This window comes from Arachis ipaensis, chromosome B5, assembly GCF_059453495.1.
Source record: "Arachis ipaensis isolate K30076 ecotype BB chromosome B5, ASM5945349v1, whole genome shotgun sequence".
Classification (NCBI taxonomy): domain Eukaryota; kingdom Viridiplantae; phylum Streptophyta; class Magnoliopsida; order Fabales; family Fabaceae; genus Arachis; species Arachis ipaensis.
The window spans coordinates 67,254,293-67,260,568 of record NC_142440.1 but is presented as its reverse complement, the minus strand read 5'-3'; the positions used below and the strand labels follow the sequence as shown (position 1 = coordinate 67,260,568).

Below are 6,276 nucleotides of genomic sequence, written 5' to 3'. Positions count from 1 at the left end.
TTATTTTAAATAGGTATCTAAAACAATTTTGTGTTGTACAGATTTGTTTTTGGGAAATTACCATATCACTTGCTGAACCCAGATCCAGTTCTAAGGGGGTATTTTGCAGAGCCTCCCTATTAGGAAAGTGGTAAGGTCTTCTTCGTAAATTTTGAAGGAAAAAATAAAAAATTACCAATAAAAATAAATAAATCCTCAACACAAGTATGGCAATAGAACAACTAGGCAGCAGTAAAATTCACAAAATACTCCCCTACAGACAACTAAAAGTTGAGTAAACACATCCAAAACTCAGTGAAAAACGTAAACCCTTCCAAAATACAGAAATTGCACATGCAAAAATAATTTAACATTGCAATATATATATATATATATAAGAATCTCTTTAGCCCATTTTATTCGATTTTTAATTTTAAAAAATTCAAAAATTTATCCAGAATAATAAGAAAAGTAATGGTATTAGAAAATACACAAAGAAAAATTCTATAAACAGATACCCATCCAAACCTTAGTCATGATGAGAGAACCAAAAAATATAAAAAATTGAGAATAGCATTTATAGAAAGGTACCTACTTTTGGCGATTCAACACATCTGGATTCATAGATCCATCTAAAAGCCTAAACAAAATATGAAACTCAAAACCAGAAATAAAACATCGTGAGCAGATGCATAGATTTGGATATATGATTACAGTCACAAAAAAGGAGGCATTTTGAGAGAGAGCCAGAAAAGAAGATCGAAAAGGGTAAGTGAATCTAATAGAAAGAGAAGACCTGAAAGTAGCCATTGGCAGCAGCGATGTGAAGGGGAAAGTGGCAGTCATAGACAGTGGTGTGGTGCATGCGAGTTGGGTGTGTTTGAAGCGTTGACGAGGAGGAGGAGGGCGGCGACGAAGATGAGCGTTGACGAAGAGGAATGCAGCGTTGTGGATGAGTGCGGAGGAGGAGGAATGCAGCGTCGAGGATGAGCGCCGAGGAGGAGGGTGGCACGGATCAACGGTAGTAAAGGATGACTTCTCTGGGTTTTCGATGTGCGCCTCTGGGTTTTAGAATGTGACTTTTCTTATTCCTTCAAAATTTTGTATAGGATTAGTTAATAATTAGATGATTTAAGGTTTATTTTAGAATTTTAAAATCTAAAATTTTGAATTTTAATTAATTTGATTTTTGGATGTGTATTTAAATTGTAATATATTAATAATTAAATATATTAAATCTGAAACAAAAATTTAAAATTTAAAATTTAAAATTTTGTTTTATTTAGTTTGTATTTAAGATGTGTATTTAATTTTAAAAAGACACTAAATCTAATAATAATTTTTAGATGTGTTTGTTTTATTTTTTTTAAAATTGTTGTAATAAAAGGCTGAATATTATACCATATTTAAAGGATACCTAGTTGAATTGTTTTTTTAATACCTTCTAATTCATTTAATATTTATATGGTTTGGAACAATTTATTTTGATTTCGAAAAATTGAAATGATTTAAAAAAATTCATTTTAAATTCATTTTAAAATAATGAAATTTATATAAAATTTAATTTAAGTTGTAAAAAATTTTAATGATTGAAACACAAAGATGGAAAAATTAATATCCAAAATTTATATATAGCTTCCAATGATCTTTTCTTCGTAAGCTTTTAAGAGAGTAGTTTCCAAAACTATTTTCTAAGATTATAAAGTTAGCATTTAATACCAATAATTTTAAAATATATTATATTAAATTTATAATTATAAAAATAAAAATAAGTTTTTAAATTTTAAATCCATCATCGAACACATGATCCTTCAAATACTACCCACAACATCAACCCCATCAGGTCAAGCTTCTCTACAATGAAACACAAACACATCAGCCATTGGCGTATAGGTCCAGTGACCCATTAAGACATTTGGTCCATTACAATTAGCCTAATTCTTATGAAGAATGCCCCCAACAGTATACTGATTAGACTCAGCCGCTGGAGAATATTGTTCATTACTGTTATAGAGTCGGTTGATTGAGGCGTTGTGGTTGGAGTGGATACACAGGCTACAATTGGGTGGTGTAGTAGTCGCAGATCCTTGCCCATTGCCGGCGACATCTTCACTGCTCGCCTTTGTTGGTTCTCTCTCCAATCGGGTCTGCTTCCGACTGCGTTTGCCGAGGAGAATACGACGCTATTTCTTTGAGCTGTTGGACCTTCTCGCTGAAGCATTGCCCACCATTCTGCTCGCCGTCCATGACCGCGAGCGTCTTGTTCCTTCAGCTCGTTGCCTGTTGTCTTTTCTTCGTCTTCTCAGCCACACTTTCGCTGTCGTCACGGTCAGTTGCTTCTGTCATCGTCTGGTCGTTGCCATGCTCGAAGTCTCGAACCGCTTTCTGCATTCACCAATGGCAACTCCTTTCTCAATCTCCGAGTCTCGTCGTTTGGATGTATCTCTGCTGAATAGCACTTCTGTCGCCATCCGTCATCGTCCTCCGTCGCTCTGAATCACCTTGGGTCATAACAACAATTATTAAGTATACATCAATTTGAGATAATAAATTAAAAAACATGTTCAATAAAAATTGTTGGGTATACATATGTTCCCAAGAATCAGAACCCAACTCTCTATGTTCTTTTTGGAATTGCCAAAACCACACATAAAATACAAGTATTGAAAGATCCATTCACCAACCCAACAAAAGTATCCAGTAGGCATCCATTAACGGGCCAAATACGAGCCCATTAACTCGTCACGTCACTCTCAGCTCGGTTTGCCCCTTAGTCAACATCCAGCCATTACATACCCCTGCAGCAACCTCTGCAAGCTGCTTCCCCACTACCAGCATAAATCCACGTGTCTGCATGACATTCATTCCAAAAAAATATCTGTAAAAAAATATCTATATACTATAACTTGAGTACAACCCGTGCTACGTGCGGTTATATAATTTATCTATATGGCTAATCATACATAAAAAATTGATATTAAAGAAATAAAGAAAAAGTCTAAATTTAAACACAATGATATAAACATGTATAATGATAAAAGTCAATCTTTCAATTTAAATATGTTAATGTATGTCGAGAAGCTTCACTTCTTTACGAATAATAAATGTCTAGTTAGCTGCATTATAATGTTACTTATTTTTTCGTTTAAATTTTTTCAAATTTTATTATTTTATTTGTTGATGTATGATTATATTTTTCTTATCTAAACAAAGTGGAACTGAAGACAGTTGAAAATAATTTATAATGTTGTTTAATTTGTTATTTCAATTTATATAAATTGTTTGAAATATAATTTTTTTTTGTATTAACATATAATTCATCACGTGAAAAATTTTGTTTAATTAATTATATACTTAAATTATAAAAATACCATTTAAGAGTTAGTGCATTATAGTTATTCATCCTTTTTATACCAATCTTATTTAAAAATCAGGATAATGGTCCTACTTATATTTTGAACTACAGATATTCTATTGTACTAATATAGTATATAGTAAATAGTTACTTTACTATGAATTTTCTTTAATATGATAATCATCAATGTATAGTGGACTAATATAGTATATAATAATTGTAATAATATAATAATTTTATAATAATTGTAGTAATATAATAATACAGTGCCAATACTTATAGTAATATAATATGTACTAATATAGTAGATGATAATTTTAAAATGCATTTGCATATAAAATGAGAATGACAATGCTTAAAACTCACTTAGGTGTCAACTCTTTAATTCATTATATTTTCTTTATGTCATGTGTCACCTCAATAACAAAGAGCCCAATTAGCTTATAAAAAAGACATTTTAACATTTTGACAGATGTCAACTATTTGTAATAAATTTTGATAAAAGATTACACATGTCCTCCTTTCTTCTTCTAGTAGATCACAGCTGTGTCTTGATTATATCATTAGTTACTAAAACCATCTCTACCTCCCATACATTTAATGAAAATAAATTCTCACCTACCATTTCACCGCATGGGTGCCACTAAATCAAGATGACCCACTATATATATAATGAGTAGCTGCAGATACTTGTAATTATAATTACTTTGAAGAAGTCCTTTTCTTTCCTTCGAAATTGATATTTCAGAATCAATCATGTATTGTTGAATGCGATATCACTAAAGACGTTGAAAAACTCGCTCAAGGCTGGCTTGAACACAGTTTTTGGGGGTAGCTTGCATGCATCAGGTACGATTCAGTGATCGGCTTGAAAATTTTTTGGGATCTGCATTTTCATATTACAATTGTAAAAAGAGTTAACTTTTGTATGTCTGTTATGGTTTCATAATATTTGAATTTAATTGTGTGTTCCAAATTGATCAGTTTGGCCGAGCATAAAAATGGTGGTGAAAAAGATCATCGAAACTTAATTGAGGTGATGTGTGATCTCTTTATTAATTTACTTTTTAGTCTTGATTATTGCTAATATATTATCGAAAACAGTATACTGGTCACCATTCTGGTCACCATTCTGACATAACTGATCCTGATATAAGTTGATAGTAACAATTTGTTGTTTGTAAAAATAACCATTGAAAAAATGTTATAATTAGTAGTTGCTTTGGTAAAATTGTGATCTGATTAAGCTTCAACTATTTTAAACTTCATTTATGGTGGTGTTACTATTTGCTTGTGTGCATTGGTGTGTTTGTTCGGGTGAAGAGTATTTTAGATGATGTTGTTGTCTCCGTTGTTGAAGGTTTATTTGAGTGAAAATGCGGCTCAGAAGATGAAAATAAATTGTGGTCTTATATAAGATCTGTGGAGGTTCAATGCTACTTATATTCATGCTGGACAGGTTGTTTTTCCTTTTCTATGAATGTTGATTTTTCTTAATTTTATCTATCTCTTCTATGATGCTCATAATAGTAATTTTGATATTTTTGTTATGGCTGTTGGTATTGTTGAGCGTTGATTTGAGCATAGATGCTGCTCAGGAGATGAAAAGGGATTCTGAACTTCATAAGAGATTTTGATATCTAATGCCAGTTGTGTTCGCTTCAAACAGGTATTTTTCCATTTATACTCTATTATAATCACTTTCCATTGTTTTGCGAGAATGTATACAAATGCAATGTTCTATTTTGAAGTTGAATAAAAATGCCAAGAGTAATCTGCTGGTGCTGTTAGTTTTGGCTTGTGTGCATTGGTGTGTTAGTTCGGTTGAAGAGTAATTTTGATGGTACTTTCACCATTGATATTGTTGTAGGTTTCTTTGAGTGAGAATGGAGCTCAAAAGATGAAATGAAATTTTGAATTTACAGCAGATCTGTGGAGCTCTGATGCTGTTGGAGACGTGTTTTTCCTTCTTTTCAAGTAATGTTAAATTTCCTTTTTTTTCTCTCTCTCTTTTATGATGCTGTTGGTATTCTTAATTGTTAATTTGAGTGAGGATCTTGCTAATAAAATGAAAAGGAATTGTGAACTTCATTAAGAGATCAGATTTGGATTTCTAATTCTACTTGTCAATTGGTTTTTAAAAATGTGTTTTTCCATTTAGAATATTTTATAATCACCTTCCTTTGTTTTTCCATTTATACTATTTTATCAACTGAAGATGATATAAAGCAAAGAGGCTCAAACGAAGAATCCTTCTAATGTAAGGCTTGCCAAAAGTTGCTGGTATAGAGAAAGACAACTTTGATATGGTCCCGTGATATAAAGTTTTGACATGTATGCAATATAGTTATGCAGCGGTCTAAATTAAATAGCCATCATCTTTTATATTTTAAAATAACTCACGAAGAATGAGTTGTTAGCGTAGTGAAACTTTTATCTTTTTTTCTCTAAATTATACATGTGTTTGATCATCGTTGCTCTAAATTGTTGTGCAGCTTGGGAAGTTGCTAAACCAACTATACTCAAGATCTGCGAAATGTATTGTGCAAGTATTATAACATATCTTTTACCCTCCTTTTAGTGTATGAATATCTGAAAGGAGATATCCTTTTGAATCATTGTGTCTGTCCATTCTTGTTTGACACAGCGGTAGCTTGCTGTAGACTTTCTAATTTAATGTATAAAGGAACAAATATATAAATAACCAAGACTTTCTAATTTAATGTTTAATATATAAAGGAACAAATATGGGTTAACGCTCATATAATGTCGAGTTTTGGTTTAGCGTATGTGTTTGCTAGCACGGTATTTTACCAAGCAGGTGTTGATATATATATTACTCTTGAATGGTAACATTGTTATGAAATTTTAGATAGTCTTCTGCATAATCACATATCATTTTTTCGTATTATGGATGCTAAATTCTGATAGAGTGATTGCCT

The 6,276-nt window shown here is 31.6% G+C and overlaps 1 long non-coding RNA gene across 2 annotated transcripts; it reads left to right on the top strand.

The window, feature by feature from the left end:
* The first annotated feature begins 3,930 nt into the window (after window positions 1-3,930).
* On the top strand, window positions 3,931-6,049 carry LOC107641882 (uncharacterized). Of its 2 annotated transcripts, none has more exons than XR_001620480.3 (5): window positions 3,931-4,183; window positions 4,319-4,370; window positions 4,695-5,003; window positions 5,205-5,311; window positions 5,830-6,049. It is a non-coding gene; the product is annotated as an uncharacterized LOC107641882 (long non-coding RNA). The 2 variants fall into 2 exon arrangements; XR_001620481.3 differs by having other exon boundaries at window positions 5,553-6,049.
* The last annotated feature ends 227 nt before the right edge of the window (window positions 6,050-6,276 follow it).